This window comes from Stegastes partitus, unplaced genomic scaffold (assembly GCF_000690725.1).
Source record: "Stegastes partitus isolate 25-593 unplaced genomic scaffold, Stegastes_partitus-1.0.2 Scaffold1379, whole genome shotgun sequence".
Taxonomy (NCBI): Eukaryota; Metazoa; Chordata; class Actinopteri; family Pomacentridae; genus Stegastes; species Stegastes partitus.
Genome location: NW_007579110.1, coordinates 55,880 through 80,357, shown reverse-complemented (window position 1 = coordinate 80,357; position 24,478 = coordinate 55,880). Strand labels below are relative to the sequence as shown.

At 41.6% G+C, this 24,478-nt stretch overlaps 1 protein-coding gene across 1 annotated transcript in view; it reads left to right on the top strand.

Moving 5' to 3' along the window:
• Nucleotides 1-24,478, top strand: part of LOC103370144 (slit homolog 3 protein-like) — a gene marked incomplete at its 3' end in the record, with an annotated part of 187,157 nt that overhangs the window by 108,019 nt on the left and 54,660 nt on the right. Inside the window, exons 3-4 of the mRNA XM_008299081.1 lie at nt 3,166-3,237; nt 18,506-18,577. The remainder of the gene's footprint in view (nt 1-3,165; nt 3,238-18,505; nt 18,578-24,478) is intronic.

Sequence of the window (24,478 nt, the reverse complement as noted above, 5' to 3'; positions counted from 1 at the left end):
CAGCCCCCCCGCGACCCTCGTGAGGATTAAGCGGTGTATAGATGATGGATGGATGTATACTTAGTTGCACATTAAATAATTAATGTGTAATTTAAGAGGAACAGTTAAGAAATTAAAAGCAGCTTTCAGGGGCTGCTCGTTGAATTGTTTCCTAAATGTGTGCATCTGTGGTTCAGCTGTACATGTAGTGACAATTCATTTGCTCACTTCATGACCTTCTAAACAAATGTTGCTTGCCTATCACAATGCCTATTATCAGATCTTAATCTGGGCAACTTTCATCCCCTAACCTGCACATTTCTCCCCTTTTTCCCTTCTAAAGTAGCTTCAAGGTTTCTGAAACCATCTTGCTCCTTGCTGACTGACAGTATCAGCTTTTTTTTTTTTTAACTCTTGAACAAATCTATACGGTGATCACACTGACAGGAATTGAATAAGGTCTGGAAGCACAGCATGAGTTTGTAATGACTGACTCACCAATAGGACACTGTGAGGTTAACTGGCATGAGTTGTTTGTCTCCACTTCCAGCTGATAAAATTTGCCTCTGTGCAAATTGAAAGAAACGGTTATTTCAAACATGTTTATCAGACTAATACACACTTTATCTAATTATAGGAAAATTATAGGAATAGCAGCCATCTCTCTCTGTGCTTGTTGAGATCCCAAGTTGTATTTTTCTAGTTTCCAATCAAATGTTAAAGAGGTGTCCATCTTTAGTTTACACCTCCAGAAATGTCACCAGAGCAGCTACAGCGACGGGTGCAGCTTGGACATTAAAACGTTTCCAGAACCCTAAAACCAAATGCACAAACGGACAACCAGAAACCCACCCTTATGACAAAAACTTAATTCAAGGATGTTCTAGTTTTATCACATGGGCCCGTGGGACTCCTGGAGCTGGTGTCAGTCACTCAGCTGGAGTCATAAAGGCCAACAGAGAGACACACTGTCTCATAATAGCTTTTATTTGACTTGGATGGTTTTCATTCTGTTAGAAGAAATAACAAATAAATATTGTGGTGGGTAAACAAAACAATAAAAGATTTATTAGCCATGGAACTTCTCTGAAATATGACTTTTTAATGCTTTTCCCTTCCTTTATCTTGCTCTCATTCTCCTGCTTTCTTGTTTTTTTGTTATCATTCTCCACTGTGTTTGTCAGCAGTCCACAGAGGGCAGAGCCATATAAAAGAGATGCATACAAGATAGAGATAAACTAGATAAATTCAAGGCTATAGTTCGATAGTTAGGTAGATAGATGGCGAGAATGATGGATAATGGCGACTGATAAAGAATGGGATTGTAGGATTGAAATCAAGGCTGATAACAGCTTTGCTTTCTGTCTGTTTCCCATTTGCTCCAGCGTTGGAGCAACAAAGAGAGAAAAAAAAAGAACCTCCCTTCAGTTAAAAGAGAAAAAAAAAGGCAAAAAAACATCACCAAACCCAAAAAGTGTCAAAACCTTCAAAACAAGAAGTGTAAACACGAGGAATATTTTCCGGCTGTGCTGCACATTAAAATATCATAATACCATTCCTGTCTGTCAAATGTTTGCCTTTCTTGTGCTCTTTTGTGCTGAGCAAAATTGCACATAAAAGCACATATTTTCTTTGCCTAAAGAGTATACAATGCCAGGCACATACTTTTCCCATCAAGGCCTGCAGAGACAAAACAGGGAACGCTCATCTCTTGTCAAACAAAAGGAATGAGCCAGAAAACACAAAGCTGAAAGGGAAGCATCCAAAACGATGAAACCTTGTTAGTTTGAGGAAATGAGTTTTCTGTTTTCCGAGCACGGCTTGCCAATTAACATTCACAGCACTAATAAAAGTTGATTGGCTCTAGAATAATGCACAACCCATTTTCCTCCTGTGTACATGAATGCATGTGTGTGTAAATTAGATAGCTTAAGTGTACGGAGGATGCATGCGCGACTGGTAATTCCTAGATGCATGTGTGTGTGTGTGTGTGTGTGTGTGTGCTTGTCTGGTTGCAAAAAAAAATTGACCAGTAAGAGGCAGCGTTTCTTAATTGTGTGACAAGAAAATGTTATGAATATGAGTGGTATGTAATTGCCTTTTTCCACAGAGAGCCTGGCTGATTTCCATGCTGTGTGTATGTGTGTGTGTGTGTGTTTGTGTGTCAAGGTCGAAAAGGAAAGTCCAGGCGGAGGTCTGTTGCTCTTTTGTGCTGCTCTGCTGTGATTATCTAAGTGTATGCTGATTATCTAACATGCGTGGTCATGTTTTAATGTGCTGCCGCTGATTGGCTTTGTGAGCTTTCGGCTCAGGACTGACCGGCAGGAATATGGAGTGATTAGCTCGGCTGATGTTTCATACCTTTCTTACTCTCTCTCTCTAATTGCATTGTGTTTTCTGAACTCTGTTTACCTGCCACCCCTTCTTCCCCACATGCAACACTAACAGAGTTAAGGCGGGCTGTTGTGTCATGTCAGGAATCATCTGGCTCATGGAGATGTTCAATATGGAGAAAGAGAATTAGTGAGGATGTTGTCTGCACTGCATGTTTGGTGTGTGTAAAGAGAAAGAGGAGGAAAAAAAAAAAGGTCCTTGATGGTGCTGTTAAAAGGTGTTTCTGTGTGCGCTTGTGTGTGCTTTTCAGTTTCTCACAAGATGTATGATTGCTTCATTTTAAGCAACGCTACACCGTCGGAGTCCCAGAGTAAAGAAAAAAAAACATTGAAAACATATGAAACACACACACACACACACATTTACTGGCCTTTTATTCTGATTCCTCTTTCTTCATTCTTTTGCTGCCACTGCCTCTACATTAATCACACACACACACACAAACTTGTAGCCAGCAGATGGACTCATGCCAGCAGTATTTCTGATAGTTCCTTTTGTCTTTGAAGCTCTTTGGACCAAATTGTTCCACTGATCATAAATGTCATATCATCCTTCCTCTCTCCCTCTCCCTCCATCTCATTCTCCTTCTGTGCCTTTGTTCTGTAATTGGCTGTATGTGTGTGTGTGTGTGTGTGTGTGGCTGTGAAGGTGTGTGTGTGTGTGTGTGGCATAGATCAAATGTTTGCGGTTTTGTTTATCTTTTGACTTCCCATATCTCTGAGTGCGCCGAATACCTCGACTAATGCGTCCTGTCATTCTGTCTGTCCGTCTTCTGTCTCTCTCCGTTTCCAGAGACCTCAGCGAGAACCAGATCCAGGCGGTTCCGAGGAAAGCTTTCAGAGGAATCACCAGCGTCAAGAACCTGTAAGCACAAGCGCTCTTTTCTTCTTCTTTCCTTTCCTTCAGCTGCTTTTGTCCTCCCTCATTCCTCTCGTGTTCCTGCATCTCTTACTTTTTTTTTCTTCTTGGTTTTCTGTGACATTGAGCCTAATTTTTTTCATTATTTCTTTTCGAAAAATCAATACTGCTTCACATTCTCTTAATATTTCCTGAAACTCTTTGTGCTTCTTGATGGGTCGTGCATTACACATGCATGCTGTTCAATCTCACATAACTTATAATTTAGATTTCTAGTGGAAATTACAAGGTTATCTTTGATATGCTGTGTCTCTTAACTTAACTTAACTTAAAGGATGATGCATGAATTTACTGTACTGTACATAAAACTAGATAAGGCATCCAAACCAGTGATTTATGTGCCTGATATCCTGTTAAAATGTAGTTGTAAGCTACCAAATTGAACACCTTGACACATTTTCCACTTCCATGTGATTCATCTGGTATTTCCATCATCCTTCCACCTCCTCCTCTCCAGCAACCTTTCTTTCCTCCCAACCTCCACCGCCCTTTGCTTCCTTCTTCTGCACTTTCACACCTCCCCCCATTCCACTTTTCTCATCTTCTTTCTGCTTCGTCCCTTTTCCAGAGAGGTTTTGTCCTCACATCAGCGGCTCAATACCCCCCTGTCATTTATTCATGATGTCCAAATCACCAATACCCTGATCGATATGCTGCCTAATCAATACTTCTCATCAATAATGGCTGATCAATCCTGCCTCTAAACTACCAGACAGACTCTTGGGGCAATGTCCTCAATGTGAGAGAGTTCGATAAAGACAGACAGAATAGAGCAGAGTAGAATAGAAGAGAAGTGAGCACACCCCGGTGCAATGTCACCTCATTTTCAAGTGATTCAAAACTGTATCACCTTCCAGTAATTGCGTAACTTCTGAGTTGAACAGCAGGGTGTAAAATTAAAAACTAACGAACTAAACCTGCAGGCCTCTCAGAAGGAACTCAGTGCAACAAAAGACTTTATTTCTGAGCAGAGATTCAATTCTCCTCAGCATGAAGGATACTAGTGTTGCATACATTTCTAGAGAGAGATGTGCCATTTTTTAAGAGATGAATTTTTTTTCCAGCTGCTCTTGGCGTGAGAGTTTGTGTTGCTCTTCCTTTCTCTTTACAATACCCCAAAGAAATTCTAATGGATTCAAGTTAGACGACACACTGTTTTCACCTACTTTTTCTTTAGAAATCCTTGTGTGATTTTGGCAGTGTGCTTTGGATTGTTATCATGCTGGAATATTTCTCTTCTGCAAGGTATCTTGAGACAGGGAGTCAACTCCTTTCCCACTCATGCAGGCCTGTATCATTACTTTCTCAAATCCGTGCCTCACTGTCAAGACTATGCATGCACTGTGGCAGTCCGAGTCCGGTTCACAGCAAACATGCTGATCGAAAGGCAATTGCCTAAGCTGTCATTAAATATACAAGGTGTGTCTGAAAAGTTTCAGGACTGGTGTCACAAAAGATAGATTTCAAATCCAAACTACAAACTACAAGTTTTCCCCTTCCAAGTATCCCCCTGGGGTCTAACACACTTTCCCAGCCTTCTGTGCCACACCACCATGCACTCCTGGAAGGATTCTTCCAGGATCTTCTGCAGCTCCGTCATCACAGCCATCTTGATGTCGTCCACATCTTCAAAACGGGTCCCCTTGATGACCCCCTTTAGCTTGGGGCAGAGGAAAAAATCCTACAGAGCCAGGTGGGGTGAGTAGGGAGGTTGCTCCAGCACGGCGATGTTCAGCCAGGAGCTGTTGGATGCTCAGGGCGTTGTGAGCAGATGTGTTGTCATGGTGAAGCAGCCACCACTTGTCCTGCCACAACTCTCGCCTCTTCTCATGCACTGAACATAACAAGCAGCGCAGGATCTCTTTGTAGATGTGCTTTGGGTTTGGGTTTGAAATATATCTTTTGTGTCACCAGTCCTGGAACTTTTCTGACTCACCTCGTATGAGTGGGTAACCCCTGAGTCATGTCTAAAGCTGCTGACCTGCTGTGTTTCAGTGATAGAAGTAGCAGACTGTTCATGGTGTCATTTCAGAAGTACGACCACTGCAGCATTGATTAAGGGTACTATCGTTCTATACCTCCTGATTACTGCTGCAACTGTGTTTCACATGATTTTTAGTTGGCCACAGATCTTCCCGTATCCTCTTATGTCTTTGTCAAGTCTTAAGATGACACTTTTTTTTAGTTCCTCTTGTAATTTTTGTTTCCCTGTGGAGCCATGATGCAGACATGCAGATAGAAACAGCCCATTGAACCAAAGTTCAGAGGGTTCTGGTGGTTACAGGCCATTTTATAACCATGTTTATGCAGTTCGGCAGTTTGGAAGTCACACTCAATTGTGTACAAAAAAAAGGTTTGTTAACTTGTGTGTCAGTCATCACATGTGTATTCATTTTTGTTGCATTGAGTTTTTTTTTTTTACTTCGGGGCCTGTATTTTCAATATAGTTTTTCTAAAAGTATTTGTTTTTGCTTGCTCATAAGAGGAAATACTACTTGTCAACTTAGAAACAATGCAGGGGCTGAGAGATGATACAATTTTAGTGCACATGGGTTGGTGCACCTGTGTTGTGTACTGTAAGTACAGTTATCAGCATCAGTTCATGGTTATGGAGGAGAATTCAGGTTTATAAACAGTATGAGACAATGAAACTGAAACAGCAGGGGGGGAAAAAAAAACAGCAGATTAGCTCAACAAATCTTCTCTGAGTAAATTGAGGTTTGCTGTTGTGTTTTATCAGACATGACTGAAATGACAGAAGAGACGAAGAGAAGATGAGATAGAATAACAGAACAGCGCATAATAACTACAAGATGCAAAAAGATAATAACCCATCCGTCTCCAAGCTTTATTTCACTACCAAAGCTGCTGACTGACAGAAAAAAACAAACAGTGTTCTTTGGTTAAATGAGATGGAAAGAAAAAGAAGGAGACAGTGACTCAGGGGATGATTGTATCGTGATTGATTGATCTTAATGTAGTTGTCTTTACTCGTGTTTGCATTGCAGTGCGAATAAATAATCCTTTTTTTAACACCTGTCATGTGCAGAAATATTACAACCACACCGGGTAAATAAAGTAGACAGAGATGTCTCAAAAACAGGTTTTAACTTTGCAAGTAATAAACCATAAGTGCATGCACAGAAACAAAGGTGGGTCATATTTGATTGCATGCTAATTGTTTCTGTCCTATTTATCCATTGAACTACTGCTGATGAAGACAAATGAAAACAGATCTTCACTCATTCATTTCATCCAGTTATTTAATTTCATTCTACTGATGACGGTCGGATTATAGGATCTAAAGCGTCGGATCAGCTGCTAAATGGACCTTGTAGTGAGATTTATTTTCTCAACCGCTACTTAAAAGTTTGAGAATGGATTTTGAAGCTGTGTTTTGTTTTTTTTAAGTCACCAGAAAGAACTTTATATCTACAAATACTGATGAATGCAATGTGATATGATGGAAAGCTGTTGAACAAACCGTACTGGTGAGATTGTTTTGTCAACTACAGATTCTTTGGGTAGCTGACGAGTGCTGCTAATTGACATTCAACCCTATAAAACCCACCTTGGTCGTAACTAGGATTAAGTTACTCCAAAGACCAGTTTGTTGGTCCTTTTTTTCCATGAGGGTTTTGCAATATTTTTTCAATCTCTCTCTACATCAAACTAAAGTCTAAAGAAATGAGTTTAGATAAATGGGGCTCGACATTGTGGGCCAAGTGTGGGCTGCTGCAATCATCGCAGCATTTCAATCCTCTAGTAAAATCAACAGCTAAGGTTATAAAGAGCAGAGAGAATTACAACAAGTGCATGACTTTATTTCCAGCACCTCAGTAAAACAGGCCAGATACACATCCATCATTTCAAACTGGGAACTTGTGTGTCCTTGGATTCTTAGGCTCTACATTATGTGCTTTTTGCACATTTTCATTGGGCAATCTGTGAATTGATTAATATGCATCTTGGCACAGATCAGTAATTCAGAGTTAGGCTACAGGCAAATGTGCTCCTCTGCTTAGTTTCCTCTCCCAAGTGTGATGTAAGTTCAACGTGGCCGCCAAAGTCCACAGGAGATTATTACTCTTAAGTTAAATGGGCCTGAAAGTGTCTCTACTCTGCACTCTGTGTGTGTGTTTGTAAGTAAGCGAGTGTCAGTTCTCATGGCTGGACTCCAAACCTTTGAGTTCAGGTTGGCCTCTGATCATCTAATCCACTCTCGCTTCTCACATCGGACACAATCCAAACTAAACGCTACACACCACCTTACCTCTTTGACCTTAGACTTACTCAAGTATTTCACAACCATTTGAAGTTTGGTGCCAGAAAGCAAACAACTGCAGAGCATATCACATCTCAGCTGTGACCTCACAGCACCTTGCATTTTGAGATTAATGTCTTTAAGCTGTGCTTATCCAGGGACGGTTTGCTGAGTGCGCGAGCTCTTTTTTTTTTTTTTTGGTGATTCCCAGCATCACATTAATACATTAACACACATGAGTGCTGCCCAGTATAGCCACAGTCTCCTGCAGCTGTCCCACTGGTCAGTTACAATGCACAGTAGATGAAATTCTATTTTTCCAGACTTTACATGCATATATATATATACCGCTCTACGATGCTGCACTCTCCCTTTACCGTTCTCACACCAGGCTTGCTGCTGTAACACGACTCCCCACTTTGTGCCAAAGCTATAAAGTCATATCAATCAAACTGGACGGTAAAAATGTCTCTCCTCCTGTTAAAATGTTTTGCACTAAATAGCTTTGACCTACAAGGTGAATCATTTTGCTTTTTTTCCTGTTGGAATTAGGACCGACTATATAAAGATCATTCATCTGGTCTTCCTCCTCTTTTGACGTCTTGCAGCACCACCTCCACTTTCTCCTCCTCTTCCCTGTTCTGCTTGCCTTCCTTTCTCTGGTTGCTCCTCCTGTCACCACCACTGTCTCATGTTCTCTCCTTTTCATTTTTTCCTCTGTTTTCTCTCCTCCTCTCCTCCCCCTCAAATTGCATCACTTTCCCCGTCTTCCATTACCTTACTCTCTCCCTTTATCTGACATCACATCTTTATCCTCAGTCCTTCCTAGCAACAATTATACACTCCCATCATCCATTAGTCTACCTCTCGTTTCTCTTATCGTCCGTCCGTCAAACTTTCCTCCCCGTTTTCTTTCTCTCTCCGCCAAATGTTGCCGTTTTTACCTCCGTTCCTCTGTCTCTGTTTTTATTCTGCTCTCCATCTTCATCTCTCCGTGCTCCCCTCTGTTGTTCACTCCGTCCCTCGTCTCATTCTTGCCTCCTTTCCTTTTGCTTTCTCCCCATTCCTCAATTCCCAGCTCCTTTCCAACTAGTCCCCAACCTTAATTTCCCTCTCTCCTGCTTTTATTTCCCTCTTTACTCTTTTCCAAACCCCCCACCATCCCTCCATCCCTCCCTCCATTAGACAAGGTGACTCCTGCAGTAAAAAGCTCCAACCCTCCATTATACCACAGAGTAAAAAAACCTTCATGACATTCTGTCCCTGGTGGACACAGCATTGATTTTCTCATATGTCTCTCTCTCTCTTTCCCTTGCTCTCACCCTCTCCTCTGTCTCTTTCGCTGCCTCTCTCACTCTCAATCTATGTCTCCCTCTCTTTTTTTGTCTCTCTCACTCTGTTTCTTAGAGGGTAGGGTCTCTATCTTTTTCTCCTGGTTGTTCTCTTTCAAGCTGCCCAGTGGCTACTATAGCATTGTATGCCATTTATTGGATTTTTTTTTTTTTTGTCTTTCATGCACACACACACACACACACATACACACACATGCACGCAGACCCTTCCGACCCCACTATCAGATGACTGCTTTGCTGAAACAGCCAAGAACCTGGCAAATACGATTACTGTAGTCCTCTGCTAACCTAAGGAGACAGGTATATGCCATACATCTGGGTGTAGGTGTTTGTGTGTGTGTCTGCGAGCTGTCCTATACATTGTGCTGACTGCGGGTCCTGTCATTCCCCTAAAGTCAACCCGTCAGTCAAACTACAAATGATAAAGGTAAATATGGAGTTTAAATGGACAGAAAACACTGTGCCAAAATTCCTGTTATACGTTCGATATTTTATTCTGGCTACCGTGCATCATATTCTGTATGCTTATCTTATCATATCTAATCAGATTTTATAAAATCTAATCCCGCCTCAGCATTTCTGATCTCGTTTGACCATGTCATGCCTTTTCTCTGCGCCACAAAGGCTCGTGATGTTAACCACACCTGTGAACTTGTCAGTGCAGGGTCTTTTGCGTTGAACATTTCCTATTACAAAGTCAGAATGCAACATGGAAAAAATCCATCTGAAAAACAAGATGGTGCCGAATCTCCCGGTTTTTTAAATTATGTGTGCCATGTGCAATCACTGGCAAACATTTCTCTGCACACCGGAAGTGACAAGTGGTAACATACGGTGAGGCAGAAATACAAAAATAGCTCCTAAATAGCAACGAGAGATATCTCAGAAAACTGCCTGACCCTTTGCTCCACCACCCCCACCATAAGACAAACGGAGAATACATTTCATTTGGCGGATTGGAAACTACCCTCAAGTTAAATGATTTCTTGCTATTTGACTTATTGTAACAGTAACTACCTCCTTGATACACCAGTGTCAAAGATGCAAAAATGGATGTGTTGTTATATTTTTAACGTATCGCACTACTGCAGGCCATCTGTTGCTTCTGCCTTATGTTAGGTCCAGTCGCAGTGTCCCGGCCTTCCAGCAAGTATACTGCACATTATTGTGACAAACTTAAAGTGAGGAGTGCATTGTGAACATCACACAGATCATGTTTCGATATGCAACATGATTTTAATCAGCCATGTGCAGAATGTGCCGCAATAGCATGTGCACGATTATTTTTTTTGCGTTATTTTAGCAAATAGCTTTTTGTCCTTAAATAGTCTTAACATGTCCAGTTATTTTTTTGGCCTTTGTGCCTTTATTTGACAGTACAGTAAGAAAGAGACAGGGAAGTGGAGGGAAGACATGTGGGAAAGGGCCATGAGTGGGATTCGAACTCATGGCCTCCATATTGGGACTGTAGCCCTGCATAAGGGACACCAGATTAACCCGGTGAGCTATAGCGACACCCAGTTACTATTAACTAGTAATACTGTGGGGTGGAGTAGTTTTACAGTGTTTAAACAGAGTTGTAGGTGAGCTGGTGTGCTCAAGCGTTTGTCATAAATAGAAACAAAAACGCTGGCACTTCTTGGTGCTACAAGAAGCTATTAGAGACTCAATTAACTGCAATCAACAGTCATGTGATAAAAATTCTTGGACTGTCTGGCTAAACTGGACTGAGCTGAAGGTTATGCTTGCACAGAGCCAAATGGAGACAAGGAAGCAAATTAAAAATGCAAATAGTTAGATATAAATAGCAAGTGGAGCTACCAGTGTTGTCCAGTATTTCTAACACCTGTTGGCAAAATGTGGTACATCTTTTTTTTTTTTTCTTTCTTTCTTTTTTTGACGAAATGAGTTATCAAAGAAGTGCAACTTTTGCTTTTTTTTTCTCCATTCATGGCATTATAACTGTATTATACTACACAGAGGTGCAGGTCTTTATATTGCAAGAGAAAAAAAAGGAGCCCACAATGAGTTAAATTGTGACAAAAAACGTCCTGGGGTCAGAGGGTTAAATGCAATTTTGCGTACTTGTCTGTGATTGGTCAACAACAACAATCTCAAGATGTGATAACCCCACTCAAATTCCACCCTAAACTGGACACATTCAACAACGAAAGCAGAATAATCCTCTAAAACTGTTTATGTCTGACACATGTAGTGGATCGTAACATGATAGAATTTTACCAGACTACTAGTTAAGCCTTTGTTTTTAAGACATACAGGCGTTATACTACCGCATTCAGTAGTTGGCAGCTGCGATGGTCTTCGCTCATCTTGAGGAGATAAATCTGATCCTCCACAGTTACTGTATGTGTACAGTTATAGTCACGCCTAAATCACAGCATATGTGAGTCAGTCGTGTTCGGAGGCATACAGCTGTAGTTGGATTACAGAGAAGCATGGACACATCAGATAAGGTGCAGCTGTTTCATATGCCCTCACATTACACCTCAGTGCCCACACAGACACGCTTTTTATCTTTTGCAGCCATCACGTCCTCATATTGTACTTTGTTTTCCATCTGCCTGTCTTCTCGCTCTCTTACCCACTTTTTTATTGTGATAAAATTTAATTCAGTTTTCCCGCTGGGTCCACCCATGCTGCACATCTACACACTCATACTACCTCCAGGTGCTTTGGAAGAATGTGCTCACACAATGTAAGATGTAATTTCTTCAGCAAAATACAAAATACAACTATAGAGTACATCAGTGTAAGAATAAAAAAAAGAGAGCCCACCCGATGGCTCTAGTACTTTACCTTTCTCCTTCCTGTCATCCTCTCCTTTCTTTTCTCCCTCGTAAAACACCTCCATGCTTCATGCTTCCCTACCCACAATGCAGTGCAGGATGGCCGTTTGTTTGAATTATGACTACAGCGCCTTAGAGAGAGGTGAGAACATTGTGTCGTCTGCGTGCACATGCACACTTACACACACACACACCAGCACTGTTGTGTGTCTCCGCCATTGCAGACGTTTGCCTTCAGTTGATTTTATGTTTACCAAAAATGCAACAATGAGCAGCTGAAAGCAGGCGTTAAAATACACGAAAAAGATCAGTAACAAGCTTCCTTTCTCAAGCAGAACATCCCTAAATAATTATGACACATAGAGCAATAATGCTGAAGAAGAATGAAGACGTGATAGCTAGCTTTCTCAAACGGCGTACTCAGATTCCCATCATTCCCCGCTACTCACCTCTGTGAATGGCAGGATGTGGCTAATTCATTAAAGGTCATGATCAGTATGGAGCAGAGAGAAAATGTCAATAGCTTTGTCTGAATTGTATCATATTTATGTAGGTAGACAGCATTGCTCCAACGGTTGTATTTTTCATTGCAGTGATAGGAACTGTAATTCAGTTTTGATATAAAATTTACTTAAACGCTGGCAGGAAAACACAACCTTTAAAATATGTGGTTAGTTTCAGCTAGAGTCAGACCATGAAATTAGATTTTAGGGTTTTGTAGAGCTGCCTTTGTACAACCTGAACTTTAACATTTGACAAATATGTTTTTATCTCTTTGCACTGTTAATTTTTTCTGGCTAACAGATTTCTAAAAATGTGAAATACGCTTCAAGCAAATGTACATTTCTATTTATTTCTGATTAATCTGATATGGAAAGAGAGTTGGATGGAAAAGCCACTTGGTGTCCTTGGCAGCATGTTTGGCTCTCAGTCCACAGAAGTGGACTTGTGATTATGTGAAAAACATGACATTACTTCCTGTACCCTTGAACATCCCTGAAAGCAAATGTGTCATTTGCAAGTCAAAGCCTTTCATGTATTGTTCAAATCCTAATTTACTGCATTAATCCTCAAATGCGGATGTTCAATGATATGCACTCTGGATGGCAAAAAAAATAAAAATAAAAAACTCTTCTGCAAAACACTGGCACTCTCCAAAGAAAGCTAAAGAAAGGTAAAGAGCTGTCACAACTTCCAATAACAGATGGATTCTCTGAAAGTCTTTAGTTTGCTTCACTTGAAAGTTAAAAGTTGGGCGGACTAAAAGTTTATAGCAAAAGTGACTAATTTCATTTATTTGTCACCAAATGCTTTCTAGCTGTGATATATCTGAAGTTCCACCCCACTAGCATTCATAAATATCACCTAAATCAATGTAACTGTACATTTATCAGCACAGTTGGCTCCTACAGAAATTCTAAACTATAGAAAGCCACAAAATTCCTGCAAGTGAGCACCAGACAATTATCAAACAAATACAAAGCTTCAAGCTGTAATGTGAAACCCAAAATAGTCTCTCATGAATTTTGGAAAGTTTCTGTTGTCATTTGCTTAACAATGGCCTGAACAAAATGCTCTGTTGAGGTCTTGCAGTAATAATCAAACATCCTCTGCATCATTGTTCATTCACTTTGTTTCCAGTGTGTCTCCATCACTATTCATTCTTTATCAACAAAAATGTTCTGCACCAAACCCCCCTCTTTTTTTTTTTTTTTAAATTTCCAGGCAGAACTTGTGATGATTTTTAATTAGCTGCATGTTAATTTTCTGATTTGATGAAGCATTTATTGTTGAAATGCAGTGGATGGAAACGTAGTTACAGTGTAACCTCCTTCCCGTCTTCTGGCCTTTCATTAATTACTCAGTTACTGGTTGCTCACTGATAGATTCGTGCAGCGGCAGCACTGTTATGTGTGTCTATGTGTGTGTGTGCTTCCCGGGGCTCCAGATGGTAGCAGAGGGAAGCCCTGAATCAGTTTGCCAATAGGCCTTATGATAGACATGATTAAACACACTAACTAATTATATGGAAGGAAATTAAATTTTGGACCCCCTCTGTATCCTCTGCAACAAACATCTATGATTGGAGCACGCCAAAGCACACAAGGACTACGAATGCAACATGGCGGTACAAATATAGAGCCCACACAGACAAAGTCGCCCTCATCCCAGATTGATACCAATCATGTCACTGCTAATCAGGGTGCTTGGTGAACAAAGCTGTCAGAGGAATCCAATCATATCACAGATGATGAAATCGTTTACCGTGGATGAAGATGGAAGATGAAGTACATGGCTAGCAATATGAATCCAGTAGTTATTCTCTATTCTGGGAAATTACAGATGTGAGGTTTCTGGAGGAAACTTATAACATGCTCTCAAAGTAATCAAAAGACGGTCCCTCAGAGTTCCATTGAAAACTGAAGATCTGAAGATATTTCACCGATTTCCTGCGAGTCCTTGTTCGCTCTGCAACGTGGTGAGATTCTTCTAAACTCACATTAAGACGTCGCGTGATGAACACTGAGAGACAAAAGACGGAGCGACAATGAAACATATGAGTGTTTTATGATCAACTTTGCACCCAAGGTTTGGTTAGACTTTAGGCAACCAAAATTGCTGACTAGGCGAAGCTCCTGGTCACAATTAATCACTGCTAGTGCCACCAGTCAATAGTCATTTTGACAAAAAGTCATTTATTAAGAAAATGTAAACATGGGTAATTTTAAACGAATCCCTATGTACTTCACAGAATCTTAAATCTGGTTTCTGTGGCAACATTCCTACTTTAGCACACAGATAGAAATGTGTTGTACATTATTCAGCAATGACTGGTTTACCAGACTGCAAGGTGGCGCAGTTGGTAGCACTGTTGCCTCGCAGCAAGAAGGTTGCCGGTTTGCGTCCCGGTGGGGGCACCGGGATCTTTCTGCGTGGAGTTTGCATGTTCTCCCCGTGCAGCGTGGGTTCTCTCCGGGTTCTCCGGCTTCCTCCCACACAGTCCAGAAACATGTTGAGGTTAATTGGTGATTCTAAATTGTCCGTAGGTGTGAATGTGAGTGTGCTTGGTTGTCTGTCTCTAAGTGTGGCCCTGTGATGGACTGGCGACCTGTCCAGGGTGTCCCCTGCCTTCACCCTGAGTCGGTTGGGATAGGCTCCAGCCCCCCCGCGACCCTAATGAGGATTAAGCGGTGTATAGAAAATGGATGGATGGATGGAGCAACCGTATCGAAGGAGGCAGAGTAGGCAACTAAAAAGTATGGAAGAGTCTATGTTGGAGAAAACTGGTACGAGCCCATGAAGAGCTGCTAATGACAAAACTCACCACTGAGAGGAAGGAGTACAGTCTAAAACAGAAAATAAGGTCATGAGGCATCGACAGTGTTGGTGTAGTTACTTTCATGACCAGAAGGGGGAAACAAAAGTTACACCCAGTATAGAAATGGTCAATGTTGAAATTTCTTTGCAGTCAACCAAAATCTCAGCCAACATTAATAGTGGCTGATGTTGCTGAAACCCCAGATTACTGAGTGTCCAGTGCTTATGCAGTGCTTGGGGTCTTGTAGCTACGGCAAAGTTACATTTAGAGCGTTGAAACACTTGGTTAAGGTTAGACAAAGACTGTAATTACAGTTTACTTAAAAGTGAACAGCTGTTGATGTGAATTTCAGTCTCCTGCGTGACACGTGTTGTTACATCAGCTCTCATTATCATGTGTCCTTCTATTCATACAACCTTAAATCAAATGACATGGATGAATCAATGACAGCCTTTACCCGACACTTCATGCTATGTGCCTCAAAAAGAACAGTTCTGAAAATAGACAGGCATTAATAACTACAGTCAACTTTGGCAGTGCAATGCAGCTCCATATGGCTGATCCGGCTGTGTGCCAGTTTGCCTTCCTAAATAAAAAAAATTGCGTACCTTTTAATTACATAAAACACAAACATGGCACAACCATATGTTGATAATCCCCCAGACTCACTATATTTTAGACCCCAGTCATTTAACAGATGCTCACACACACACAGCTCCATTTCAACAAGTGCACAAAAAGAAAAAAAAGAAAAGCTCTTAGCTTCAAAGCGTGACTTACGACAAGAGCGCAAACCCTGTCAGACTATTCTTTTGTACACGCATGCATTTAGATCACAGGTCTGTTTAGCGGTCCACGTCGGTGATCCTTGTAATCTTTGCGAATCGTGCTCAATTAATAAAGAGCGGCATGGTACGATGGTAAACAACTTATCTCTAAATCACCTCTAAAATATAATTGCATTGCATCAGAGTGGATCAAAACATCTCATCAGTCTATGAAAGCCTTTGGAGGGTTGGAAATAATTATGTTGCGAGCCAAACGTGGCCTATGGGCACGGAGCGGTTTGATATTTACGTCGTTGAGTCCAAATCAAATCCATGCCAACTGTTAACCGCTAGCAGCCGGTCGATATCAGGTAAAAAGCACACGAAAAATGTGCTTTGCTGTGAACTGGTTTCTGTTCCACGGTGGTGGATGTCAGTGCTGTGTTGAACACGTAAGAAATGACAAATTAGAAGTATGATATTCAAAAAATGACAATTACATTGAGCTTTGAATGGTAGCTTTTCAGAAGTGTGTAAATGTCACAAGCGTTTGTGGTTGTGTTACGAGGCGAGACCTGTAATAGTAGAATAATTCTCATTGTACACTTAACGTTTTAATGTCTGTTTATCACGTTTTTCTCTCATTTATTCGCTTCACATTTTAGCTCAACCCAAGCGACCACTCTGGGGCATTTCTTTGACCATCTACCTGTTGAAATGCAGACGTATATTGAGGTGTGCCTGTGGTGCGCTATAGTAAATATACTTTTCAGACACTCTGAGGACTTACTCACCTCTAAGATTCTTTTCACAGACTCACACGGGCGAACATGCATACAAACAAAATGTGCCGCCCCTGAAGCTCTGATGTAATTTCCGTGGCCCTCCACAGAAATCCTAGCTTCTGTTTTGGGAAGCACCTTCCTCAGGGTTAAAAGCTGACATGACTGATATAACAGGTGCTGCAGTGTGCCAAGCAGATAGCAGGGCTCTGCAGAGAAGAAAAAGGAGATTTAAAAGGTTGATAAAAGAAAACAGGGAGAAGAAATGGATTAGCAATGGATAGATGGAGTGTGAGAAGAGAAAAGGTGAAGGGGAATCAAAGATGAGAGGAGAGGAGAGGGCACTAGAGAGGGAGAAAAAAATGGATTATGAATGGAAAGAGAGAGAGAGAGAGAGAGAGAGGACATGAAAAATGGAAAAAGACGAATGCTCGGAAATGTGGGGGGAAAAAATAAAAAGGAGAAGACAGCGCAGAAGTCAAAGAAAAAGGGATTAGCAATGGGGGGGATCTAGAGGAAGAGAGATGAGATGGGAAAGGGGGACAAGAAGGAAAAGATTAAGGTGGAGTGATATGCTTTTATGTCCTAATGTCTGGAGAGCAGACAGTAACTAAAAAAAACCTGATTGTGTTTCTGTCAGTTTTGTGCGTATTTGAATGTTTTTACTACATGAATCTGCAACTGTGTGTCCACCTGTCTGAGTGTGTAAGAGGCTGGATGCCACTCATCAAAAAAAAAAACATGAGAAGAGCAAGAAGATACTTCAAAATGTCTGCCCTTTGTACGTTTTCCGTCTGCGATCCATCCATCTGCTCCCCCACAGCAGAAGACGACGCAGAGGGATGGATGGATGGGAGGAAGGGAAGGAAAGAAGGAGAGAGGGAGGGAGGGAGAAGTGGAGGTTTCAGGGTTGTTGGGTTCATGGAAAGACGGGTGGATGGTGGTGGATGGTGGTGGCGGCGAGGGGGGGCTGAATACCTAGAGCCGAGCAAATTAAAGTAAAAGCTAAGGATGGATGACAGTGGGGTACAGGGTGCATCTGGGAGTCCGGCAAACAAGTCGTTGAGCAAGCTGGGGGGGAGGGTGAGAGAGGAAGAGTGGGAAGGTAGTGAGAGAGAAAAAAGAGAGCGAGGGAGAGGAAGGAAGGAGAACGGGAACGGGAGGCAGAGTCGTGACTGTAGGTTGATTTACGGAGGCTTTCCTTTTAATGAAATTGTTTCAGTGACAGAGCCGGTAAAAGGCCCTTAATGGATTGGCTGGCCTAATGTAATGAAATTACTCCCTCTTTCACTACAGAGAGAGGAAAAAAAGAATAAAAGAGGACATGGGGAGGAGGGAGAGGAGAAGGAGGAGGAGGAGGAGGATGGGAGAGGAGAAATGCAATTAATATTTACAGAACAGACAAGCAGGGTGGGCTTTAGTAGCAATGGCTCGCTCGCTCTCTTCCTCGCTGTGTCTGCCTCTCTCGTCCCTCTCTCTCCCGGTGGCCAGTGTGCGCTGGGCGTGCGGCAGGGGAAGGAGGTGATAGGCTGACGCCAGGCAGGCCACTTCAGTGCACCGGTCTCTTCCCTCGCTCTCCTTTTCCTCTCCTCTCCTCCTCAGGGCTGGCCATATCAGCGCTGAGGTGAGAACCTTACCTTGTGTGCTACCGTCTGGACTAGGTATCCCCAGAGTGTGTGTGAGTGAGTGAGTGTGTGTGAGAGAGTTAACGCCGGTGTCTCCTACCTGCTACCTTAAGCCCACTACCGGGGTATCACCTTTCACACATACCCACATGCACACACACTCATTCAGGCAGCCCATCTTTTGTTAGTCCCTCCCCCAGCAGAGCGGACCTTGCAGACTCTTGCGCCTGACTCTCTCCCATCTCTCTCTCATCTGTGTGTGTGTGTGTCTGTGTGTGTGTTTGTGTGCGCGGTGCAGGCAACTGGACAGCAACCACATCAGCTGCATCGAAGATGGAGCTTTCCGAGCGCTGCGCGATCTGGAGATTCTGTAAGTAGAGAAAAACCCTGGTCCTCCATCTCTCCTCTCCTCCTCCTCCTCCTCCTCCTCTACCTCCTCCTCTCATCAGTTCCCTCTTCTCCTCTCTCCCCCTTTTCATGTGTAGTCTGTGAAACAGGAATCTGTCCTGCGCTCTCCTCTTCTCACTATCAGCTGTCTTTTCTGTCTTTCAGTTTCTTCATCCTCTCATGCTTCTTTTCTCCTCTCATGTAAAAATGACACCTTCCTCTCCTCTCACTTGTGTGTCGTCCCACATCCTTCATCTACTTTTCTATCTTATCTTTTATCATTCTCTTTATGTATATCTGCTGTGTTAGACAAGCTTTAAGTTAACGCTGTTTAGAAAATGCAGTTTCTTTACATGTTTCTGTGTGGGAATTATCCCCAGTGATACCCTTGTGTGTGTGTGTGTGTGTGTGTGCTGATGTGCATGTCAAAGTACTTGTGCGCATTGCTTGCAAAGATGAAGCGTAATGTACCTGTTCATTCAGCAGCAAATGTTTAGTCCTTGACTTACAATACACTGACAGACACACACACACACACACACACACACACACACACGATCACAAAGAATAGAAAAACAGTGTATCTGCCACCTGCTGTGGTTTGCATTTTCTTTGCACCATGTGTGTTCACGCATGTGCGTGATTCCCCCTGAATATGGGGATGCGTTAATGTTTTTGCGTGTTTGCGTCCAGCTGTGTAAGTGATTGAGCCTGTGTGTGTGTATGTGTGTGTGTGTGTTTGCGTGAGTGTGTGTGAAGAGGTTGTGTGCGTCTGATCTGTCCACATTTCTAGAGCTGCTCATTTGTCACTATGCTCAGAGGTGTGACTGGCGTCTGTGCAAGGCAAGCTGTGTTCGGAAAGGTGTCCACTTTGCTTGTGTGTGTGTGTGTGTGTGTCATTGTGCACGAGTGTGTGTCCACCGTGTGCGTTTTGCACAGAAGCAGATGCTGTGCTTTGTTTCCTGCATCTTACCTTCAACTCGCTGCAAGAAGTGAGATGTCAATGACGATTATCTCCAATATTCTTCTGCTAAAATGCAGAACGACCAGGTTGTGGTGTCAAGCCTTAATTTTGTGGAAAAACAGAGCTGGAAAGAAGTTAAAGATTCTTTCTTTGGTTGCCACAAGCATTGATTAATTTGTCTGCAGTGTTGTTGGCAATGCATTTGTATTCTGCTGTATGGTGCTGAGAGGTGAAAAGGTTAGTATTGTTGCTGAATATGTTTAATAGGAGGCAAACTATACAGCAAATTAGGCAGAGAGGAAAAGAAAGAGAGAAGAATAGAGGTAGAAAGAGAGGAAAGAAGAGGCGACAGCAGAAGAAAGGATGGAATAAAGAGAAAGAACAAGAGAAGAAGAAGAAGAGGAGGAGGAGGCTGATAGCATTGTCCCAACCTTTCTGTCCATCTTCAGGTACATTGCACAGGGATAAATGCTGGCAGATCATTACAAGTGGTTGAGGTCCAGAGATAGACACAGAAACACACATATGGAACAGCGCTCAAGTTATAATTTGAAAAGAACCAGGACATTGTTGATTTTCATAGCTTTAAACATGTTTTAACAATAATCAGATGCTTTATTTATATGTGAGGCAGCTGAAATCAACTCTAATTGGCTGCTTCTGGAGGAAATCTGTCTCATTATCACACAGAGATCTACTGTACCAAGCAACATTTTGGGAGACAGGCTATTAAAAGCAGAGATTATTATATAAAATGCATGAAGTCTGTGCTGAGGACATGATACAAACCAGTTTACTTCTTAATTCAATACTGAAAGCACTGATTCCCTTTTCGTCTGCTAGTACAATTTCAGTTTTCTTGAGATCACCATTGTAAGAATAATGGGATCAGTGATTAGATTAAAGGTGTTTTTTATTATGGCTACATGGTATTTGTGGTGTAAAAGCTCAGCGAGATGTCCAACAGTATCAGGCACATCTTGATTAGTATCCAGCTGTAGTCGGGGTGATTGTTCTTGGTGCAGTCTGGTGTTGTCTAATGTGTTCACATGAATGATTAAAGAGAGCAGAGGATACAGTGGTAAATGGTTCAATAGATGGTAGCTTATGCTGTAGACCTCATCAAGTCCAAAATACAACGTTGTGCTTCGAGGCAGTATTCTCGATTTTCATTCTACCTGTCCTGATACCTTCATCTCCATCTTTTATTCCCTTTCAGTAAAGTTAGCTTTTTTGATTCCCTGGCCTCACTTTTTTTTGCTCAGCGCACAATGAAAGTGATAGGGGGCAGATAGAGGGGGATCGGCAGTGCGAGATACAACATATTAGCAATTCATAAGACTCTGACAGCTGAGTGCTCGGCAGGATTTACAATTCACTGTAAATACGCAGCCGTTTCCATTCACAGCAGACAGCATGACAGCACACAGTATATTCACTGAATGTGACGTTTTAATAAAGGCAGGTGTGTGTGTGCGCGTCTGTTTGTGCTTGTGTATGCGTGTGCAAGTGTTTGTGCACGTGTGCAAAGGGCATGAATGACAGTAAGCAATTCTGCTGCTGGACTGATCTTCATTTCAAGCATCTTAACACACACACACACTCCCACGCATACACACAGATGTATGTGTATTCACACATATTCACACACACACAAACACAGACGCAGCCCCATCTGTTCAGTTCTTGGGGTTGATTTCGTGACCGTAGTACAAAATGGGATGATAGAGATAACAGTGATTGGAGGTCATGTGACTGCACCATCAGGTAGGTGTGTGTGTGTGTGTGTGTCCACACCTGTGTGTGTCTGTGTGAGTGTACTCTTGTGCCTTTGTGAGGACCAGTTTGAGTTTGAGACATTTTCAGAACAGATCAACTCTCTCCTCTTCAGACGGATGTTTGAGAGTGAAGACTTGGTTTTTAGGATGTATTTGTTTTAGATTGCGGTTAGGGTTAGTGTTGTAACTATTAGTCAACTAGAAAATCGCAGCTTATCAGTCGTAGTGCTCAAGATTTACTGGTTCCACTGAGGTTTTCGCTGATTTATATCACTGTAATTTGAATATCTTTGAGTCAAGCTTTTTTGAAATGTCACCTTGGTCTCTGAGACATGACAATTAATAAGTTAATGGAAGGAAAATTAAAGAATGAACAAATATTGAATATTAAATATTGAAGAAAAAAAAAAAAAGCCTTAGTCAGGGTGACATCTGGGATCTGGGTGTTGTTGCCACTCGGATGAGGTGTATTACATCAAAGTGGGACCTCACAAATATAAAAATCCAGCCGAGTGTGTGCATGTATGTGCTGGTGTGTGTCTGCCAGTATCCTTAATTGTATGTGTGTGTGTCTATGATTTCTGTCTGAACATACATTCTTTGTGATTGAGATAATGATCGCTCCCAGAAACGTCTGTTTATATGTGTCCTTGTGAATGCACTTCTATATTTATACATAAATGTGTGGATATTACTTAAAAACTGCGGGCAGATTGTATAAGCGACTATATGTTAGCTGCAGACAAATGGAAGCATGTTCTGTGTGTGTGTTCATGTGTTAAAGTCATTTGTATGTGTGCATGCGTCATGCTAATTGAAAGAAGTGCAGCTCTCTCTGTGTGTGTGCCACTAATGAATCTCCACTTTAATTAATCTAGTCATTTTTAATTAGCCAATGTTTCTTGGTAGGCCAGGCTTTATCTGAGCTTAATATGTTTCACAGGAGCAGCTTCGACAACTCAAAGCCGAATATTTGGGCGTCTGGCTCATTTTAAAAATGCTAAATGGATTTTAGTTTGTTGGTTTCATTAATCTTGTTATAATTGTTCTCCGGAAATAAAGGGGAGTGATAAGATGTTTTTTATTTTATTTTATTTTTTATTTTATTTTTTTTTATTAATCTAGACAACACGTTAAAATGATGAGACATTTAAAAGGATTGGATTTTTAAAACATTTCACCCATCAGGAAATGAGAAATTATTGGATGTGCAGACGCGACTAAAAGCCAGAATCATTTGTCTCTGTTGGACGAAAACTGTTACAAATTCCTTATTTTACAAATATACAGATATTTCATTGTATTTTTACATTATGTTCTTGTCAGAAATAGAACTTTCATGTACTGTACTCGATACTCTAAAGTAAAAACCTCAGTGATCCGTGACTGCTGCACCAATAACTCGTGTCTGCGTTCTTAGAAACGAAGAGAAATTTGGGGAAAGCCAGTTTGAATTTCTGTTTCTTTATGTCCCGCTTTGACAGAAGAGCTTTGCTTCCTGAAGAGGTTGAGGAAGAAAGAGGGATATGACTAAAGACACTTTTACATTCACCATTTCCTCTGATATCCCTTCCCTTTACTCATATGTCCTTAGATAGTCTCTTTCTCTCTGGTTTCCTCCTCTCGTTGCTCCTCTTTCATGGCTGCCAGGATGAAAGTGGAGGATTGGTGTTGTAAAAGCGAGGCAGTGCGGGGCTATGATTTATTTAGACCCAAAAGGACTGTGGTTACTATCCCATCCTTTTTGCCAGAAGAGGCAAGAGACAAGAGAGATTTTGGTGGGTGAGGGTCGGGGGAGGTGAGTGGGGTGTTCACAAAATGGAAAAGGGCAGAAGGAAGATTTTGAGGGAAGTGAAAGAAAGAAAGGCATATGATATTGGTGTTGTAAAAGCAGCCAGTTTCCTGGACATAATTTATTTATCCACTGTTGGACCTGAGGAGAGAAGGGAGGAGGAGGAGGAGGAGGAGGAGAAACCAGGCAATACAGAGGAAGAGACAGAAAAGGGAAGGAGAGAAATCCATAGATATGGAGTTAGATGATAGAAAGATAAAAGGTACAGAGAGAGGAAAGATATCAGAGCAATAGACAGCTACATACTGTAAAACAGATACAGGGCAAATGCAAACAAGAGCAGACAAAAACTTGTTCATTTGTTGCAGATAGAAAACAAGACAAGAAGAAAGAGATGCAGGACACAAAGGTATAAAAGACATCAGAGAGTGAAAGGGAGATGAAATGGGAGAGAGAAAAGAAGGAAGAAACACTGATGTGACATTAGCGGGTAAAAAAAAAAAGAAAAAAGAAAAAGAACTGAGATAGAAAATAGATTGAAAGGATCAGAGTGAGGGGAGCAGGGAGGCATTAATTATTGATGGAACAAATGTCTGACTGACTGACTCAATTTGGCCCTTTGTTGTTTCCAGACCACCAAGGCTGTCAGATAGAGTCAGAACAGCGTTTCTCAAAGTAAGGATGGAGACCCCATCTGGGTTGTTGCTGTGTTGATTTTGTGGTCTTTTAAGTTTTATCAGCCTGGCCTGAAAAGGAGAGTTTATTTCACTGACATAATGTGACGTGTTTATTATTATGTATACGTGTTAATCCTTAATTCTAACACCGATCTGTACAAATTCAAGTCACCCCAGTGGACAAATAAGCTGAATCTCAAATAGTAACGGCCTTCGTTGTGTATCCTAGAAGCTGCGTTGCATAAACATTACAGAAAAGTCATATATTTGCACGGAGTAATTGCCTTCTTGAAAGGTAAGCATCAGTATGTTTAATAGTCATCTGTCAATCAGAAAAGCACATACCGGTTGAATTTAATCCTGTATATCACCAATCATAAACTGCTGTCCTGGTGATTTATTCCTTTGGCTCTGAGTCTAACTAGACCTCTGCTGCAGGTCAGCTCAGCTTTCTTGTTAATAACTGGTGAGTTTTGGTACGCTTTCACTCCCTGAAAAATTGGAGGACAGAGTGTTTTGGCAGGGATGTTGCAAGTCAATTTCTGAAATTAAGTTGTTTGGCTGGTCCTCAAAGGCTTTTATTTGAAAAAGCATCACCTGAGAGGAGTCGTTTTTCACCATCAGTGTGACGGTTCAAAGAGCCACAGCAAATAAAGGCAGAGACACTAAAACT